Below are 21,789 nucleotides of genomic sequence, written 5' to 3'. Positions count from 1 at the left end.
TGGGACTTGATCCCAGAACCCTGGGCTCATGACCTGGGCCAAAGGCAGGTACTTAACCAACTGAGCCACCCAGGTGCCCCTGGCCTTATCATTTAAAAAGCAGAAATAACTTTAAAATTAGATTAAAAATATGGACCTGAGAAAATTCATATTTTTGCTAAGACTGAAGTTAAACGTAGAATAAACTCCAAATAAATAAAGTTTTCTAATCCATCCATCAGCATGTCTGAGATCTAAAAATCCATCTACAACATCTAAATAAGTATATACACCCCTCAGAAGATATATTAGCTACCCTAAATGCTTATGTTGGATGAAATACAAAGCCCAGCTGTTTTGTTTTTAGCTGGAAAATCACAATATCATGCAAATGATTTGGAACCACCCAATAACTTTATATCCATTCTTTATTAAATGCAGAAAGAGCAGAAAGCTCAGAGAGATTGAAAGCTCAACGTGGCAAAGCAAGGTAATGTGTAGTAACACTTGTGGAATCATCACTAGTCAGGGTCTGGTCCTCAATGTTTCTAAGCTTGACACTTGATTTGAATCTGGTCTGAGGAGACTGAATTACACTAATTGACTAGATAAACATTATAAAGCAAATTCCTATTCATTGCTTAACTGTGAAAGGTATACCTTCACCCAGGAAATTCATGTTCTCCCAACCCATAACCCTTTATGTTATCCAGGTCACAGGGAAACAAATTCATAATCAGAATCTGTCAGTTGTGTTTGAACATAGCATCCAAGTAAAGGGATATATACCTGCTGTGAGCAGAAGGTCTTAAACGGTGCTAGTTTAGGGCTGGGTCAGTCTTTAGATTTACTTGGGGAGATAACAAGTCTACCTCATTCTGAAATTTAGGGGTCATAAAGCACATACAGTTTTGACAAAAATAAATATACCCTAATCAGCATGGTAAGTTTGAAAACATTCCTTAGGTGGTCCTGATACAGAGTTTGACAACTACCAGTTTTTGAGAGACATTTCTTCCAGGCCCTGGGAAAGCCTGATGAACTACCCATACTGTGTTGGAGAACATTCTGTCCTAGAAAAGTCATATTCATGTCTGCCAGCTAGTCAGGTACTAAACTTATGTAGGCAGCATTAGACAAACTCGATAAACCTATTTCACTTATTTAGGTACTGTGTTAGTCCTTTTTATTCATTATCTCTTATCCTCATTTTATAGATGAGGTATTTGGAATGAAATATATTCAATAACTTGGTCACTGTCACATAGGTAATAAGTACCATAACTAGGATTCAGACACTTATCTGCTTACAATGCAAATCCTTACAATTCAACTTGCCCTCACTAGAGATAGTATTGGTAAAATAAGTTATCTGATATTTCAGAGCACTGTTTTGCACTTGACAAATACATGCTTTCTCAGTATATATCTATATACAGACATGATGGGGTGTATTTTCTGTACAACAGTATAACTGATCATATTTTTGGTCATATTTTAATACTGATGATAAACTTTAGTTGGATTCCAGTGATTCCTAAATTCCCATTACATTAAAAGCAGTTTTGGATGGATTACTCTACTTAAAAGCAGAAATGAAAACATACCCAACTAGGATTAAACATCAGTAAAACGACAGGAGTAATAATCTAGCAACTAAACAGAACTGGGGTAGTCTTTAAGAAGAAATCACTAGACACTTCAGAGTACATTTTCAGCCTTAATCTTACAAATACAAAAACTTGTTCTTCTAAGTGAAGAGCATTCCTAATTGTCACTTCCTGGTAGAAGAGAAACAGCAATGTAGAATCTAGTTCTTTTGCAACATTCTGAACAACTTCAAAAGATGATCTTGACAGGCATTTTTTTCCCCCTGAATTAACAATACACATTGTTAATCTCCTGAAAGCTGCTCTTATTTACACAGTCCGATTCTCTATCTTGTGAAATGATAGATACAGTAATGTCATTGGGGAGTAAGTTGGAAGTGAATGGGTATCCTGAGAACCAGAAGAAGGAAGTTTTATGCCACTTTCAAATAAACTTTTGATCTCTAGCAAGAATAGACAATTTAAAAACATCTGTACCTTCAGTGGGTTATGTGAACTTATATTAGAAAGGCTGCATTATGACTTGTAATAAAATCCAGTGTTAGAAGTACCCTGACAGTATCAGAATGCTCATTGGAAGGGATACTGAGGTTCGTGAGAAGGTAAAGTATAGAGCATTTTCTCTTAAGGGCTTCAGTCTCCATTGCCTCTGACACCCTTGCCATGACCGGATACATTCTTTCTTACGGTATTTGAAAGCAGCACAATATCAATTTCACATAATTTAAATGAGAACCCTGTTATATTGCGTTTGTGCTTATGCTGTAAAATCAAGATTCATGAGGGCTCAAGGAGAATCAGGCTATGAATGTGTTATAAGTGAGATTGCTAAAGGCCGTAAAACTAAGAAAGTCATGTTATGACAAATTGTGACTCCCATTACAAATACAAATCTGAAAAATATATGGTATTTTGTAAGAGATTATAATGAATAAATATAAGAATTTTATATCCACTTAAATTTTTTAGCATTTGAGAAAATAAAAACATTATTTCAAAATCTTCTCCTAGGAATGATTGCTAAATATCAGAATGCTTATAATGATTTATAATTGAGATATGTGCAGGTTTCACAATGAAACTTGTATGGGCTTTACTGACATTCCTAAGTAATTGATCTATGCTAAAATAGATCTTTTTCAGATAGATGATAGCAGCCTCAAGATATAGCTTTCTGAATTCATACAGACATAAAGGTCTTAGTCCTTAAATCTATTTCCAACAATTAAGATGCTAACTCTTTTTGTTAAATTTTTACATTTACCTTATTTCCTCTGCCAGAACCATATTGTTATCTGAATAACTTTTTTGACATTTCTACTAAACAGAAAATCTTGATTATTGATCACGGTTTTATGTTTTGTCTTGTAGTTTTTTTTTTTTTTTCAAATTTTATTTAAATTCCAGTTAACATACAGTTTAATATTGGTTTCAGGTATAGAATTTAGTGATTTAACACTTACATACAACACCCAGTGCTCATCACAATGAGTGCCCTCCTTAATACCCATCACCCATGTAACTCCCTGCCTACCTCTCCTCCAGCAACCCTCAGTTTGTTCTCCATAGTTAAGAGTCTGTTTTATGGTTTGCCTCTCCCCCACCCAAGTTCATCTGTTACATTTCTTAAATTCCACATATAAGTGAAATCACATGGTATTTGTCTCTTTCTGACTGACTTACTTCTCAAAGCATCATACCCTCTAGCTCCATCCATGTCATTGCAAATGGCAAGATTTCATTCTTTTTTATGACCAAGTAATATTCCATTGCAAATATATACATCTTCTTTATCCGTTCATCAGTTGATGGACATTTGGATTTTTGGTGTTTGGTGATTTGGTGATAATGTTGCTATAAATATTGTGGTGCATGTATCCTTTCCAATCGGTATTTTTGTATCCTTTGGGTAAATCACCTAGTAGTGCAATTTCTATGTTGTAGGGTAGTTCTATTTTTAACTTCTTGAGGAACCTCTATACTGTTTTCCAGAGTGGCTGCACCAGTTTGCATTCCCACCAACAGTACATGAGGGTTCCCCTTTCCCTGCATCCTCCCCAACACCTGTTGTTTCCTGTGTTGTTAATTTCAGCCATTCTGACAGGTGTGAGGTGGTATCTCATTATAGTTTTCATTTGTATTTCCCTGATAAGTGATGTTAAGCATCTTTTCATGTGTCTGTTAGCCATCTGTATGTCTTCTTTGGAAAAACGTCTCTTCATGTCTTGTGCTCATTCTTAACTGGATTATTTGTTTTTTTGGGTGTTGAGTTTGGTAAGTTCTATGTATATTTTGGAAACCCTTTATCAGATAAGTCATTTGCAAATGTCTTCTCCCATTGCCTTTTAGTTTTGTTGATTGTTTCCTTCACTGTGTAGAAGCTTTTTATCTTGATGAAGTCCCAATAGTTCATTTTTGCTTTTGCTTCCCTTGCTTCAGGAGACCTATCTTGTAAGAAGTTGCTATGGCTGATGTCAAAGAGGTTACTGTCCTTGATGGTTTCCTGTCTCACATTTAGGTCGTTCACCCATCTTGAATTTATCTTTGTGTATAAGAAAGTGGTCCAATTTCATTCTTCTGCATATTGCTGTCCAGTTTTTCCAACACCGCTTGTTGAAGAGACTTTTTTCCATCAGATACTCTTTCCTGCTTTGTTGGAGATTAGTTGACCATATAGCTGTGAGTTCTCTAGTCTGTTCCATTGATCTATGTGTCTGTTTTTGTGCCAATACCATACTGTCTTGATCACTACAGCTTTGTAAAATAGTTTGAAGTCCAGAATAGTTTAAAGTGATGCCTCCAGTTTTGCTTTTCTTTTTCAAGATTGCTTTAGCTATTTGGGGTCTTTTGTGGTTCCATACAAATTTTAGAATTCTTTGTTCTAGCTCTGTGAAAAATAATATTGGTATCTTGTTAGAGATTGCATTAAATGTGTAGTTTGCTTTGGGTAGTACATTTTGTTGTACCAAACAGTAGAATGCCTTTTCTTTTGGCCAATACATTTTAAATATATTGCAATGACTTTAAATACTAATATGTATTTTATTTCTCTATGTGTTTTGTATGTCTGAATCTGTGTATAATTAATGACATAAGTGATAATTACTAAAACTGCACTTGTTTTATTAGAATTGGTTATGAATGGGCTTTGTGATACTTTAAATATTTGACTAATATTGTGTGCATATGCCATGTGCTGAAAAAGTCAACATATTTCAGCAAAATATTAAACATTATAATTATATTCCCCATTAAAAATATTTCAAACAAATGTGCTTTGACACATTCAGAATCAATTTCCACTAAAAATGCTTATTGGTTTCACATGCTTGGCATAGTACATGCTTAACTTAGGAAGTACCTAGTTTACTAATAGTGTTTGAATTTTTAACTCCCCCATTGTGAAACTGTGTGAATGCTGACTAAAAATAAATGGATGGTTCTGGCTTGTCAAAATGGTTTAATTATTGTAACAGTCACGTATGTGGTCTTTCACTCTGTACTTCCTGTGCTTTCCTCCAATACCTTTCCTGTGGATGGTTGCTATAAGTAAGCCTCTCACCCACAGTTACAACTACTGTCTTCTGCTCCAATTCCTTCAATCTCATCACCTGATAAACTCTCCTCCATCAAGGTGATCTAAGTCACTTTTTTGTTTGTTTTGTCTTCCAGCCCACTTCTTTCAAACTCAGGGATTTCACAACCATTGTTTCCTCTGTCTAGACTCCTTCTCCAGTCTTCCTTTGGCTCTTTTTCTGCTCTGCCAGTGGGTGTTTGGTTAAACGTCACTTTCTCAGAGAAACTTCCCAGGGTTCTCAATCTGAATCAAATTTCTCCTGCTATTCCCCCTCAATTAAACAGCTATTTTCCTTTAGATCACTTAAACTATTTATAATTGTATATTTATTCAACTATTCAGTTAGAATCGATTTTTTATATGTTCTTTTTTAAAATTTTATTTTATTTTATTATGTTATGTTAATCACCATACATCATTAGTTTTTGATGTAGTGATCCACGATTCATTGCTTTCGCATAACACCCGGTGTTCCATGCAGTACGTGCCCTCCTTAATACCCATCACCAGGCTAACCCATCCTCCCACCCCCTGCCCCCTAAAACCCTCAGTTTGTTTTTTGGAGTCCATAGGCTCTCATGGTTCAACTCCCCCTCTGATTTCCCTCCCTTCATTTTTCCCTTCCTTCTCCTAATGTCCTCCATGCTATTCCTTATGTTCCACAAATAAGTGAAACCATATGATAACTGACTTTTTCTGCTTGACTTTTTTCACTTAGCATAATCTCCTCCAGTCCCATCCATGTTGATGTAAAAGTTAGGTATTCATCCTTTCTGATGGCTGAGTAATATTCCATTGTATATATGGGCCACATCTTCTTTATCCATTCATCTGTTGAAGGGCATCTCCGCTCTTTCCACAGTTTGGCTATTGCGGACATTGCTGCTATGAACATTGGGGTGCATATGGCCCTTCTTTTCACTACATCTGTGTCTTTGGGGTAAATACCCAGGAGTGCAATTGCTGGATCATAGGGTAGCTCTATTTTTAATTTTTTGAGGAACCTCCACACTGTTTTCCAAAGTGGCTGTACCAACTTGCATTCCCACCAACAGTGTAAGAGGGTTCCCCCTTCTCTACAACCTCTCCAACATTTGTTGTGTCTTGCCTTGTCAATTTTTACCATTCTAACTGGTGTAAGGTGGTAGCTCAATGTGGTTTTGATTTGAATTTCCCTGATGGCTAATGATGATGAACATTTTTTCATGTGTCTGTTAGCCATTTTATATCTTCTTTGGAGAAGTGTCTGTTCATGCCTCCTGCCCATTTTTTGACTTATTTGTTTTTTGGGTGTTGAGTTTGAGAAGTTCTTTATAGATCTTGGATATCAGCCCTTTGTAGTGTCATTTGCAAATATCTTCTCCCATTTTGTGGGTTGCCTCTTTGTTTTGTTGACTATTTCCTTTGTTGTGCAGAAGCTTTTTATCTTGATGAAGTCCCAAAAGTTCATTTTTGCTTTTGTTTCACTTGCCTTTGGAGATGTATCTTGAAAGAAGTTGCTGTGGCCAATGACAAAGAGGTTACTGCCTATGTTCTCCTCTAGGATTTTGATGGATTCCTGTCTCACATTGCGGCCTTTTATCCATTTTGTATTTATCTTTCTGTATGGTGTTAGAGAATGGTTGAATTTCATTCTTCTGTATATAGCTGTCCAATTTTCCCAGCACCATTTATTGAAGACTGTCTTTTTTCTATTTCATATTTTTTCCTGCTTTGTTGAAGATTATTTGACCATAGAGTTGAGGGTCCATATCTGGGCTCTCTATTCTGTTCCATTGGTCTATATGTCTGTTTTTGTGCCAGTACCATGCTGTCTTGGTGATCACTGCTTTGTAATATAGCTTGAAATCCGGCAACATGATGCCCCCAGTTTTGGTTTTCTTTTTCATCATTTCCTTGGTGATTCGGGGTCTTTTGTGATTCCATACAAATTTTAGGATTGTTTCTTCCAGCACTTTGAAAAATGTCATTGGAATTTTGATCGGGATGGTGTTGAAGGTATAGATTGCTCTGGGTAGCATAGACATTTTAACAATGTTTATTCTTCCGATCCATGAGCATGGAATATTTTTTCCATCTTTTTGTGTCTTTTTCAATTTCTTTCATGAATGTTCTGTGTTTCCTAGAGTATAGATCCTTTACCCCTTTGGTTAGGTTTATTCCGAGGTATCTTATGGAATCGGTTTATTTTCACTAAAAAACAAAATCCAATGAAACAGAAAAAAGTCCACATGGACAAGTTCCATGGTTTTTGGCTTTGCCATTACACCCAATATTCAGTCCAGGGACAATAATTTGAATGAAAGAATGAAATCGTGTTGGTGTGAACATTACCTTGCTGGCAAAACAATGCCCTGTGAAATACCTAGAAAAATTGCTTTATGGATTATACTCCAACATGATCCCTAGTGAGGATGAGTTTAGTAGAGATTTAGATTCTAGACAGTTATTTAAATCCCACTTATAGTACTTACTAGCTATATAAGTAAACAGGTTATTGAACATATTTTATTCTAATTCCCTCATCTATAAGTGGAAAAGATCTAATACAGTGCCTAAAATGTAATATGTACTCAATAATCAGCAACTATTACTGTTGTAGAAATGTATTACAATAGAACCATACAATAAGATCTGTTTTTTTTCCTAAATTTCACATTAACACGTGAAACTCAAACTGCTTTCTATTCTAAAACTGATCACTACTGCTTCAAGCAAGTCATTTAGTGATTTTTATCTTACTTATAATTTCTATTCCAGAATTGTGATTTTAACTATAATTTAATATTCTGTTGGGATTATGCGGCACTCTGTTTTGCAGATAGGTTTATAGATCAAGTTTTGTAGAATCTGCAAAAGCTATTAGAAAAGTTATATATATATATATTTTTTTTTTTTTTTTTTTAAAGATTTTATTTATTTATTTGACAGAGAGAGACACAGCGACAGAGGGAACACAAGCAGGGGGAATGGGAGAGGGAGAAGCAGGCTTCCCGCGGAGCAGGGAGCCCGATGTGGGGCTAGAAAAGTTATATTTAGGGCGCCTGGGTGGCTCAGTTGGTTAAGCAACTGCCTTCGGCTCAGGTCATGATCCTGGAGTCCCGGGATCGAGTCCCGCATCGGGCTCCCTGCTCGGCAGGGAGTCTGCTTCTCCCTCTGACCCTCCTCCCTCTCATGCTCTCTGTCTCTCATTCTCTCTCTCTCAAATAAATAAATAAAATCTTTAAAAAAAAAAAAAAAGAAAAGAAAAGTTATATTTAAAAAAAACCCTATCTTTCACAATCACCACCCTTTTGTTATTGTGTGAGCTTTTAGTATGTATATGTGAATGACCTGGTGTACAGACTGTTGAAACTGATACTTTGTTTACTAATGTGGCAAATATTCTGGAATTTTTATATTTCTTTTTGTTGGGATCAAGCTAAAACTGATAATCAAGCTGATTTAAACATGTTTTAACAAAGTTTTGGGCAAATTTCATCTTCTTAATCAATGACGTGGGATAATTAAAATGGTAAGTAAAATAACATTTTTGGTTCAGTGAATTTGTTTTAACATATGCTCCTATAGTTGTTTTGTGAATAATTTGCTACAGTTTCAGAAATTCCATATCAGACATATACTTTTTATTCTATTACCAATTAAAATCCTTATTTCTGTTGTAAACATGATCCCACATAGATGTAAAGCAGACAGTAACGTGTACAAAGTAAGATATGTGAAGATATTAAGTCCTCTCCTACCCAGGTGAATGCATTTTAAAAGGAAAAAAATAATTTAAATCTAAAAACTGTTGAGAGGCATCTGTGGGAAAATTTTTCATAAAAACTATCTGGTTTACCTTATTCTTTTTTGTCCCTTCACCAGCTCTTCAAGATAAAAATGGGTTACTAATTAGGTCTTGCACTTCTGAGAGATTTCTCAGATCACTACTTTATTTTATATAAAATTTACATTACAACACTTTTGTTGAACTTTAACCTAAAATTCATAGGTGATCATTTTTGAGGATTTGTGCTTTCCTTCAGAAAAAAAAAGAATTAAAAGTGTAAAATTTCTTTTATTTTTAGCATTATGTAATATAAATGTCTCAGCAAGCCAAAGACACTAAAAGGCACATAAGATGCCACTTAATCTGTTTTTTTTTCCCCCCTCTGAAAAGAGCTGACAAATTGAATGCTTTTGGAGACTGAGATCTGTCAGCACCACACTGAGCTTTCCTTCTTTCGTTCTCTTATCAGACAATGACAATGATTAAAAGTGATGAACAGCAGATGCATTTGAATCTATAATTGAATTTCTTTAAGCAAAATGACATCTTCTCTCATTTTGAATCGGCTTGTAGGATCCTGATGTTCAGCAAGAACAAACATTTATGCTAGAATGACTTATCTGTGGTCCCAGGTTTACTCCTCCAAACACTGTTGTTGCAGCAGGAACCTTTAGATTGGAGACTAAAGCTAAGTCATGAGAGAGCTGAAACCTGTGTCATATTTAAATGCAAGATATGTACTGGCCTTGGAGTACATATTATGCATTTGCTTTTCAGAGGATTATGTTTCTTCCTCCATTGATAGGACCAGATGTTACTGTTAATACATCTGGGAAACACATTTTTCTTTGTCTTCTGTCAGATGAGAGGATGTTGTCAACTCCAGTGAGGTGTCAACTGATGTTTCTTAAGCTCCTGGGGGCACTCAGAAGGTAGATGCTGATTAATTACAGAATGGGACTTCAGTGTTTCAGGTTACTGGAACTTTGATTGACCAAGCATTCACATTACTGTATGTTGCATTATTAAGGGAATCTACAATCAGCAATTTTCAATGTCTCCTGTGGGATGTATCTTTTATCTGACATTGCTAGTGTATTGCCTGGAGTAGATTTTGATGACCAAATGGGATACAACCATTGACCTTTTATCTGTTTTCCTTCTAGACACAAGACAATAGGGTACACTGGAAAAAACATTTATACATACATGCGTATATCTCTACCATCAGAATACCAGACTTTTAGTTCTAATTTTGTGAGACCATGGCTGTTGGCCTTTTTTCTCAAAGTTCCTTGAATTGTAAAAGAAGGAAGCTGACAAACTAATCTCTGAGACCCTTTGATTTCTAAGAGTCTATGATCTTCTTTGCCTTTGACATTAAAACAAGATTGTTAAATTATAGCTCACATGTCTTTTGAACAGAAAACACTGTATTTCAATGCCTCCCATCTTATTAAGGGGGGAAACTCATGATGAGCACTAGGTGTTGTATGTAAGTGCTGAATCACTAAATTCTACACTTGAAACTAATATTATACTGCATGTTAACTAACTGGAATTAAAATAAAAACTTGAAACTAAAAAATAAATACATGCCTACATACATACATAAATACATCAATAAAAATAATGTCTCCCATTTGCTGCCTGTCACTCTTTGATCCTTCCACTTTGACATTTTAAATTGAAATGTGTTTTCTGTTCTACAAAACTTTAGTATTAGTATCCATTTTCTTATTTCCTATAGCAAAGTCTAAAACATATATAGAAAATACTAGTATAATGATGTTATTTAATTATTGTTAGTATTATTTTATCATTCTTCTTATGAAAGTCAATGAAATGAAAATGTAAGTGAATTGCCTAAAATGTCTCAGTTAATAGCAGGAATTAGAACACAGTATTGAATCCAGGTCATTTGTTTTAAATGCTTAAAGCGTATTAGAAAAAATAAAACAAGATGAAATCAGAGAGGGAGACAAACCATAAGAGACTCTTAATCATAGGAAACAAACTGAGGGTTGCTGGAGGGGAGGGAGGATAGGGTAACTGGGTGATGGACATCAAGGAGGGCACGTGATGTACTGAGCCCTGGGTATTATATAAGACCGATGAATCACTGACCTCTACCTCTGAAACCAAAAATACATTATATATTAATTGAATTTAAGTAAAAAAGAAAAAAAGACAAAGCACATTAATCTACCTTTTCTGTAAACTTGGAACTAAATGAGATAATAACTCAAAGTTCATTACTCTCTATAACCACTGTCTTCTCAAAAATTGAAATCTAAGGCTCTCCATGCTACTGTTGATATAAAGCATATACACAGAATATAGACACACTGGGAAAAAAACAAATATAGACAGCAGTAAAATGAAAACTGTAAAATGAAGTATTAACGATAATTATAAGCTACATACATATTACATAATACATACTCAGCATTATTAGTCATACAAAGTTTTCTCACCTTCTTTTAAACAGTGGAATCTTCAAGTAAGATTCAAAGTTCAGAAATTATGAGAAGTTCAAATAATAGTTAGAGAGAAGCAAATTAGGAACAGCAACCCTGTGCTCCCAGGTGAGGTGTTTGCTGCTCTGGGTAGGTTAAATGAAAAGAATTTATAAATTATGCAGGTTAGAACCCACCTATTACATAAGCTATAACTATTGGCAGTTTTCATTTATTGGTAGTTTTGTATGACTTACTGAAACTAAGGCCACTATAGGTGTTTCTTCATCTATAAAACAAGGATTAGACTAGAGAACCATCAATGTTTCTTAATTCTAAAGTTTTGTGATAAGATTTTTTTTGAAGATCAGTAAATTCCTTAAAGAATCTATCAGGAAGGCAGCCCAGAACTATCCACTAACAGTTCAAGCCCTGATTCTGGAATGCCTCCCCTACTAATTGGTGGACCATACTGAGCTCCTTGAGCCTTGGTTTCTTCAACCATGAAATCAGGATGACATTAGCACTGTCCCCCAGAGAGCTTTTGTGATGACTAAATGAGATAACATGTTATGCTTATGGAAAAGGGCCTCCAATAAAATACCTCACATTCACGGAGTGCTTAGCAAAGACAATAATCTTTCAGAAAATTAGCTATTGTTTTTACTAGAGGAAGAGTGTAATTTTAGAGATATATTCATAGTGATAAAGAAAACATAGGGTGAACACCATATCTCATGCTATTCCTTATTCTTGGAACAGCCTTCTAGACTAACTTCTCTAGCATCTTCTTTGTCTTCCTTTAGTACTTTCTATAAAATGTCACTAAATTTGTGGATTTTTCTGTGGTTTTGATGAAAGACAGTTTCTTCCTCTGACAGTTTTGCTCTGCACATTCCAAAATTTACTTACGCTCCTTTTGGTACATTTGTTACTTTTGTGTTGGACTGAACCTCTAAAATTTTCTTTTTAAAAAAAAGCATTTGTTGAAATTTCATAATTATTTTTAATTTTTCATTTTTAATCTTTCCATAATAAGCTGCTTCATCCTTCCTGAAATTTCTTTGCCATTGGATTCCCTTTTTCTTATTTGTCAGTTTTTCTTTGCAACTTGACATACTTGCTCTACTTTCTTCTTACCAACTTTTGAAAGTAGGGTTCCCTGCATTTGCAAGCTCTTTTAATCCCAAAACTTCACATATCACCTTTAGGTAGCTGATGCCAAAATCTATGCCTTTAGTCCTTGCCCCATTCCTGAACTAAAGACCTCTATTTTTAAAAGCCTGTTAAAGATTTCCTTGTAGATCTCAGATGTCACACAAGCATTTCAAGCTCAAATTATCCAAATAGGACTCAGTTTATTTTCCAACCCATCCTCTAACTCAAATATTATCCCATTCCCTAATTTTTAATATTATTTAATGGCATTTTATTCTAACATTTTATGTGTATGTTCTTAAAAACCACAACTGTTTATACCTGACTTAAAATATATAGTTCCTTCTATTTGGTTATTCACTAAATGATAATGAAACACAATGGTTTTATTTATTTATCATCTGCTTGTTTTAAAAATATTGAAAGGGACCTACAAAGTACATGTGATAGAGTAAAATTAAGTTAAATTTTTTTTAAAAGATTTTATTTATTTATTTGACAGAGAGAGACACAGCGAGAGAGGGAACACAAGCAGGTGGAGTGGGAGAGGGAGAAGCAGGTTTCCCGCTGAGCAGGGAGCCTGACGCGGGGCTCGATCCCAGGACCCCGGGATCATGACCTGAGCCGAAGGCAGATGCTTAATGACTGAGCCACCCAGGCGCCCTTTAAGTTAATTTTAAAAATAAGAAAAATGAATCAAATTGTCATGCTGGTTAAATCATGTGCCTATGGTACTAATCTCATTATAACGTAATTTTGTTACATAAATGCTATTATAACCAAATGCTTGATATAATAGCTACATTAAAACTATAATTGAGGGCCTCTTAGTTTCAGTAAGTCATACAAAACTACCAATAAATGAAAACTGCCAATAGTTATAGCTTATGTAATAGGTGGGTTCTAACCTGCATAATTTATAAATTCTTTTCATTTATATAGCTTTATTTCAAAGAACTTTTAAAGTATAAAAATATTTTTCCTTTTTATTTTTAGATTTATAGCTTTTGAGTTTTAACATACTACTCTTGTTTTTTTTGAAAAGCATTTCAGATATTTTATTCATAACAATATTCCAAAATGAACCATATTTATTCAACAATTTTATTTATAACAAAAATATTCAATATTTAATGATTTCCAAGTACACTCAAGTCTCGTTACTTAAAACCACTTTGTGAATGAGGTTATTAAATTGTTTATATTTTTAATTTATTGATTTACATTTAAAATGATATTAAATAACTTGGTTAAACTCACAATTAGTAAATGGCAGAAGTTGGACTTAATATCTTCAGATTCCCAATTCAATGTTTCTACCCGATATATCAAATTATTTGGGGACACATTTTATCTTGACCTATTTAACTTCTGGAGAAAAGGATTTTATACTCATTATATACCATATGAATTTGATACCATAGCTAGAATAATCTTACTAAATCTCAACTCTGATCAAGTCACTTCACTGCTTTGCCCATCTTTGCCCTCATATGATCCAACCTCCTTAGCACAGGGCTCCAGATCACCTCTCCAGCCTCCCCTCTCAAGTAGCCCCCAAGTGAGCATACTGTCACATACTAAATGTTTTCATTTCTTTAATCTACATGCTTTTCTAGCATCCAAATTTCTGCATATAATTTTTTCTTTGGTGCAGAGATGACATTCCTACTCATTTCCATGACTGGACTCTTCAGGTCTCATTTATATATAATTTCTTCTGGGAGTTCTTGCTTGACCACCACCTAACTTAAATGCAGGCTAGATAGTTTTTCAGTGGGCTCCCATAAGACTATACTTATTTATCATAGGATTTTTTTTCTCATAGTTTTAATTCCCCACTCACATTACTGAATCTTTCCTGAGGCGATTATTTTTTTAAATATTTTTTTAAAGATTTGAGAGAGACAGAGAGAGAGAAAAGGGGGGAACAGAGGGAGAGAATCTTCAAGCAGACTCCCCGCTGAGCATGGAGCCAGATGCAGGGCTCAATGCCACTACCCATGAGATCATGATCTGAGCTGAAACCAAGAGTTGGATGCTTAACTGACTGAGCCACCCAGGCGACCCTCACTAGACCTTGTTTAATTGTATCCTTAGTTCCGACCATACCTAAATAGTAGATGCTGAATTAATGTTCTTTGATTGAATGAAGTATAGCTTTCCTAAACTGCCCTGGTTTTATCTCATTCAAATTTAGTTATTGGTGAACTCATAATTTTTAGCTTGTTCTCATACTTATGAATTGTCAGTTTTAAGGGAACTGTAAGCCAGAAATCTGTATGTATGTTAGGCATTAGGATCACAGTTTGAACCAAATCCAGTAGGATCTTGGTATTCATGGATTTAATACTGGTTGCTTCTACGATGATGTGCTGATCTACCAGAAGGTTAAGGAAATATAGCAACATTTCATTTAAAGAAAATCATAACATATAAATGGTATTAACTCCCTCTCCAGTCATTCTGGAACAATAGATGATAGATAGATAGATGATAGATAAGAGAGAATAGTTACATTTACATAATTGATATTCAGAAGGATACCAGATATATCAGCTATAAATATCTTACAATGCGTATCTTATGATAGCTGTATTGGTATTAGTTTTATCCCAGACCAATAAATGTTATAGAGTAGGAAAAAACAAACAAAAAAACAAACCTATGTGGTATTCTAATCATTTGTGTATTTTTTTTTTCTATTTTAAGTCATTTTTTGGATGGGTCTACAACATTGTAAAATTAATAGTTTTAAATTTTATATTAATATAGTTGAGGCCTTTTGTGTCCATATAAGTTTCCTAACTTCCTGTCTCTTCTCTAGTGAGAAGAACTAGAAGAACTCTGCTTGAAGAACTTGTTGTTACAGTTCACTTTTTTTTCAATAATACACTACTCTCTCCACTTCGGTGGAGTTTGGAAGTTCAATCTCTTACTGCTCTCAGTTTTTTAGTTCCTTTCTCTTTTCTGCCAAGGCCTTCATAATTAAATAAGAATTACGGCCCCTCTAATCAAATTCTAGATCCTACAGTAAAATTAAATTGACTTAAATCAACAAGGGTCTGAAGCAATTTTTCAACTCTTATATTATTTTAATTGCTTTTCTCTTTTATAGTGACTTTGTCCTTCAGTGTCAGATTAGGCACTGGATTTCTCTAGACCAATAGGATGGCACAAAACAATTTCTACCTACATTTTCATGGGAAGATTGGAATACTTCCTGAAGAGATATAGAATCTGAATTGAGGGGGAAAAGAAAGAAAACCATAGGTTTCTAGATTGATTGCATTTAGGACCAAATCATTGTAATGATAAATTATTATAAATTACCACTAAATGAATATTAAATAAGAAAAACAATTTCAGCAAAATTTAAGAAAGCAATTTACTTTTCTATATATACAATGTCTACATATTATTGACTGAAACTATTTTCAAATATTGAATAATTTTGCATTTGTTAAGTTGTACAAGGTAAAATGTGAGTTATGTAAATTATATACCATGGCTATATTTAAACAATAATAATCAGAAATGTTTTAAGGTAACGCACTTGAAATATTTGCACATAGTAAACTCATCTCCATTGTGCTCAAAGTTGAATTGCTTACATTATTTTGTAGTGTTTTTCTTTACAAAAAAGCAAACATAATGGCAAATGATAGCCTATGGTTATGTTGTACTATTGTTCAATATTTAATAGTTTCTTCTGAATAAAAGACATACATCTGTATTTACTTTTCATACTGAAGTGTTATTGTTTATATACTGAAATTAACTTATGCTTCTATTAATAGGCTGAATATTTTGAATTATTTTAAATTCTGTTGCTAGGTATTGTTAACAGAAAAATGTTATAAATTATCACAACAGGATGGGTAGGTTGGAATTAGCAGAATATAACTAGTAAGCAGAATATAACTTGTGTCCAGTTTAAAAGGAAGAGTCTGGAGATAATACACATATTAATAGGTCCCATTATTCAAACACCAAACATATACAGTGTAGTAGACTGGAAATTCAATGGGTGTAGGAGGTAAGAGATTCCATAAGAATAGTACACACACACACACACAAAACGTGGGCAAAGAGTTCTAGTCAGTGACGGAGATTATTTCCTTTTTGATCTTTATTATCTTGTCATTTTTATTGAGGTAGTAACATAACCACTAAGACTCCAGAGTACAAACCTTTCTCAGATTTGGACATATTTCCAAGTGCAATGAAGATTTTCAGAGGTACCAATTCAAATATTCAAATCAATGGGAGGTTTCTTTCTATGCCTCTTTAATTTGACATTTGACATGAGCAACCACTCCCTAATTATGAAAACATTCTTGACTTCAGGGGGCCTCACTCTTTTTGGTATACTTTCACACAAATTTGACCTCTTTTTCAAATTCTCCTTCCCTTTTTTCTACTTTTTGTTCCAATTATATTGATAACTCCTATGTCTTTTCCACATTTTCTCTTCTCATTTATTGAACATGTATTTATTAAGCTCCCATTGTGTGCCAGAAGTTGTTCAAGGCAAATATAAACAATATGTTTAATCTTTGTCAGGGACTTGACATTCTAGTGTGTGTGTGTGTGTGTGTGTGTGACTAAGAATGAATGAATTAATTAATACTAAGTTAATGTAGTAGGTTGATTTGTATCCCTTCAAAATATACGTCCAAGTCCTAATTCCTGTTACCTATAAATATGACATTATTGGAAAAATAGTCTTTGCATAATTAACTTAAGTATCCTGAGATGAGATCATCATGGATTAGGGGCGGAGGTACTAAGGCAATGCCAGTTGTCCTTATAAGAGGAAAAGACGGGTACTGAAGAGAGGCCACGTGAACACAGAAGCAGAGATTGAAGTTATGAAGCCCCAAGCCAAGGAGTGCTAAAGGTTATTAGCAGCCATCAGAACCTAGGAGTGAGGCACTGGACAGATTCTCCGTTAGAGCCTCCTGAGGGAAACAATTGTGCCAACACCTTGATATTGGACTTAAGGCCTCCAGAACTGTGAAAGAGTGATTTTCTGTTGTTTCTGGCCACAGAGTTTGTGGTAATTTGTTACAGTAGCCCTAGAAAATGGATAGGGTCAAGATGCTGAGAAGTACTATTGAATAAAAGAGAAAAGAAAGTAAGGGATTATGAAGGTATATAAGAAATTGCAAACTTAAGTGTGAGTATATGACATTTGGCTAAAGATCTGAAAGAGGTAAGGGATTGAGCAATGTAGAAATATAGGGGAAGACATTTTCAAATGCAGAGAACAAGGGAACAGAACATAGGCATTAAAGGAGTAGCAAGGAGAACAGTGTGGGTGGGCCAGTACGAGTGAAGGCAGACAGAGGGAAAAATGATTAGTAACATACCCTGATGCCTGTGACTGTTTCATAAGGCATCCTGTAGGTAATGTTTTACACAATAAGATGTGAGTTGTTGGGACATGCTCAGTATAGAAGGTGTTATGATCTAGGTGCTATGTTGAGAATACTCTAGTTTGAAAGAGGGTAAATACACTACCAGGGAAATCAGTTAATAGGCTGTTGTAATAAACTGAGATTATTACAGGGGCAGAATGATGAGACAAGGACACCAAACAGTTAAGCCAACAAGATTTCCTAACAGATTGGTTATGGAATGTGAGAGAAAGAAAAAAAAGTCATGGATAAGATCGTATTTGTGGCTACATTAACTGGAAGAATGGAGTTACTATTTAATAAAGGGGAGAGGAACTAGGGTGGCTTATTCTAGGGGAATTGGTAATTTGATGTTAGATATGCTAATAGTGTGATAGACATTAGAGACCTCTTTTTCCCCCCTCAACTCCCTCAATCAGTGGACTATACTCCACCATTACCTCAATTACCACACATTCATCTCTAGATCTGGGCTGTTTCTACTCTTCTACCATTCAAACATTTTACATTTCATTTCTTATTTCCTCCCTTGACTAATAAAAATGCAATTTATCCAGTTATTCAGATTATAAATTGTGACATGATCCTTGGCTCATCCATCTTTCTACCTACAATTAATCAGCAAATAATCATGTCAGTCAGTAAACCCCTAAATTTTGTCTCACGTATCTTCCAGGATCCTGGTCTCTAAAGTGTTCCATCCTAACAAACTTCCTTTTGAACAACTACCATAATTTCCCACCAAGTTGTTTTTCTGTTCCTTTTTTCCTTTCTATTCCAGGTTCTGTATTGATTACAGACTTGCCAGAATACTTTCCATCTTAAAACTTGTTAGGAAATTTCATGTGGCTTACAGGCTCTTCCACTCCTTCCTAAAATGCCTAAACATTCATTGAAAACAAAATATGATGTCTGAAACCAGCCTATTAACAAAATTTTTATGAAATTTATGCAAAATGCACAAAAAATGGAATTGGATGGAAAATTACAATTGAAGACACATACATCTTCTTTTTAATGAAATAGAGATTACAAAAAGAGAGAAGGAAAAAAAGAAACCCCAAACAAAATGAGAGACAGATAAAAATAAATCAGTTAGTTGAATGCTCCTCATATTATTTTTGGTGACCACAGAATTTTTCTTCTGTCAGTAACACACCCCTGCCTCTTTTAATTTATCCAGAAACTTCAATATTTGGCAAATAAAAAGCCGTTAAATGGTGATTGGGTAAGGGATTGTAGGGAGTAATATATTGCACCTTGGAAAAGTTACAGTAACTAGATATTAAGTTGAATACAGGTTAACTGGTGAATGTAAAAGAAATAGGATAGATTTTCATAGAAATTCTGAAAATAAAATCTGCATATCAAAAACTCTACTATGAAATTAAGAGAATGTTACTATCACACATGGATTCAATGTCTCTACATCAGATGAAAAATTGCTAGGCATTAGAAACATGACAAGTTATTAAAAATAAGTTAAAATAAATATTCTCAAGTAAATAAGTTATTTGAGTAAAGCTTCAATCAACTGATTAAAAATACAATGAGGATGAAGAACATTCCATACAACTTCTCCGTTGGCAAACTCTGAGACATTTAAAAATGAGCAAATTGAGGGAAAAAAAAATCAAAGTGGAGGATGTCAGTAATTATGGAAGAATAAGGAAATGCAAATATATGCCCTTCCATAAAAGCAGTGAACATAATGATAATAACTGTCAGAATCAACTTTTCTGGAACCCTGGAAACTAACCAAAGGCTTATAGCAATTATGGAAATGATTGTTCAAGAAAAATCTGAAAATCTGTAAGAATGGTAAGTCTTGTTGCCATTTTAACTCACACTAGTCCTTCCCAGCCCAGTGGTACAGTTGAAAATAACAAAACATTTCTGGTACCAGTACTGAAAGGAACAGAATTGATCTTCTTCCCAGATAATTATCCTTATTTCATCCATCTCATGACTCCTAGGAAAATCCAGTCTTATCCAGGCTTATCTTTATCTTCCCTGACTCACAACTTAAAACCATTATCTGGGAGGCATTTGTCAAAAACACTTGCAGGTAGATGTTTTAGTTACTGAGGCAATAGATACAAATTTGGGCAAACAGTAGATTAACCAAAAACCTTAGGAGACCTGAGAGAATGAGACTCTTTAGGAGAATAAGGGCTTTTAAAAGCCCAGACATATTCCTGGGAATCTAGAAGGCTGCATGCATGCCCAGGGTTTGGGGAATGCTCAGGAAAGACATTTAAGACAATGCAAAGCTTCTACCTCTGGATAACCTTGAGGCCCCCTGCAAGCAGGAATCTAAGACTAAGGCAGAGTTGTAAACTGCTTGCCTGAGTGTGAAAAGTGTGCCCCCAACACATTCACAGAACCCTCTGCAAAGACTGGGAAACCTTTTGGTTACAGGCATGTAAGAAAATCTCTATGCAATAATTAACTAATCTTAACTAAACTAATGGAGCAGAGACCTCAGTGGCTACACATAACAAAGAATACAGACTTTGTAAAATTAGTTCAGAAATGTCATAAAACAAAGAATGGACAACAAAAAGCAACAACAAATCCTGGGGAAGAATCTTATTTCCAGAGTGGCCACATGATAATATTCAAGATGTCAAGTTCTCAACAAACAATTATGTGTCACACAAAGAAACAGAATATATGGTCCATATACAGGAAAGAAAGTAACCAATAGAAATGGTCCTCAAGGAGGCCCAGATGTACTTATTAAAGACTTGAGATAATCTATTTTAAATATGTTAAGATCTAGAGGAAACCATGTCTAAAGAAATGTGTGTATGTGTATGTATTAAACCTTGAAAAATTGCACTTAAATACATGTGTACACATGCACACACATAGAATTCCTGTCCCAAAGTAGGTATTTTACAGTTCTTTTCTAATTTAACTCTTAATGGTGCTTCTAATCTGAGATAACAAATTCTAATCCATCTGTATATAAGTGGGAAAATGTCATCCAAAACTATAAGAGGGTGACATAGCTAGTAATGAAGACCATGTGTTTAGATTTCCAATACAATGTGTTTTTAATATCATACTTCTTGTAATTTGTATATTATCTCTACAATCCTGGATACTGAGTGTAATTTTTATTTCTCCATTTGTGTCAACTTGCACTCCTCTGATAATATCATAATATGGCAGAATTTCAGTGCTGACGATCTAGATTACCTACTTCAGCTTCATGTACCTTCAGTGATTTCAATGACCATTCAAATTACCTAATTAGATCCCCAAGGTAGCATTTCCTTCCTGTTTATAACTGACAACCTAAATTTTAACAGCTTTTAAAATATCACATAATTTTTTATAGATTATATTTTTCAAAATATATTCACAAATATTTTGCAAACATTAAATGTCAATCTAAATTGTAACAATTTTGTAAGCCTAGATGATATATGCTATTTTTATGTCATAACCATAATATTTAGTGAGAGACTCAACCCATAGGAATAGAGACCCCAATATTTTGAAAGGAAAAATATGTATTAATATTCCAGATTACCAATTTTGAGACTTCATTGGCAATAATTTGGGAAATGGGCTTTTTAAATATTTCATATATTTCAAAGTTTTCTCCTATTTTTCCAGTTGCCAACAAGAATAATAAACAGAAGCAATGAAGCAAGATCCATCATCTAAATTTCATTAGGAATTATAATTACTATTCAAGATTTAATACTTTAAAACAAAGGTCAGTGTTCTGAAAATTAGGCTTTGATATTTCTACAAGGAAATTTTCATTTCTCAGTTACACTTCTTTGTTTTAATT

Source organism: Phoca vitulina, unplaced genomic scaffold, assembly GCF_004348235.1.
Source record: "Phoca vitulina isolate PV1807 unplaced genomic scaffold, GSC_HSeal_1.0 scaffold3, whole genome shotgun sequence".
NCBI lineage: Eukaryota > Metazoa > Chordata > Mammalia > Carnivora > Phocidae > Phoca > Phoca vitulina.
The sequence above is the reverse complement of the archived record's forward strand: the minus strand, read 5'-3'. Positions refer to the sequence as shown.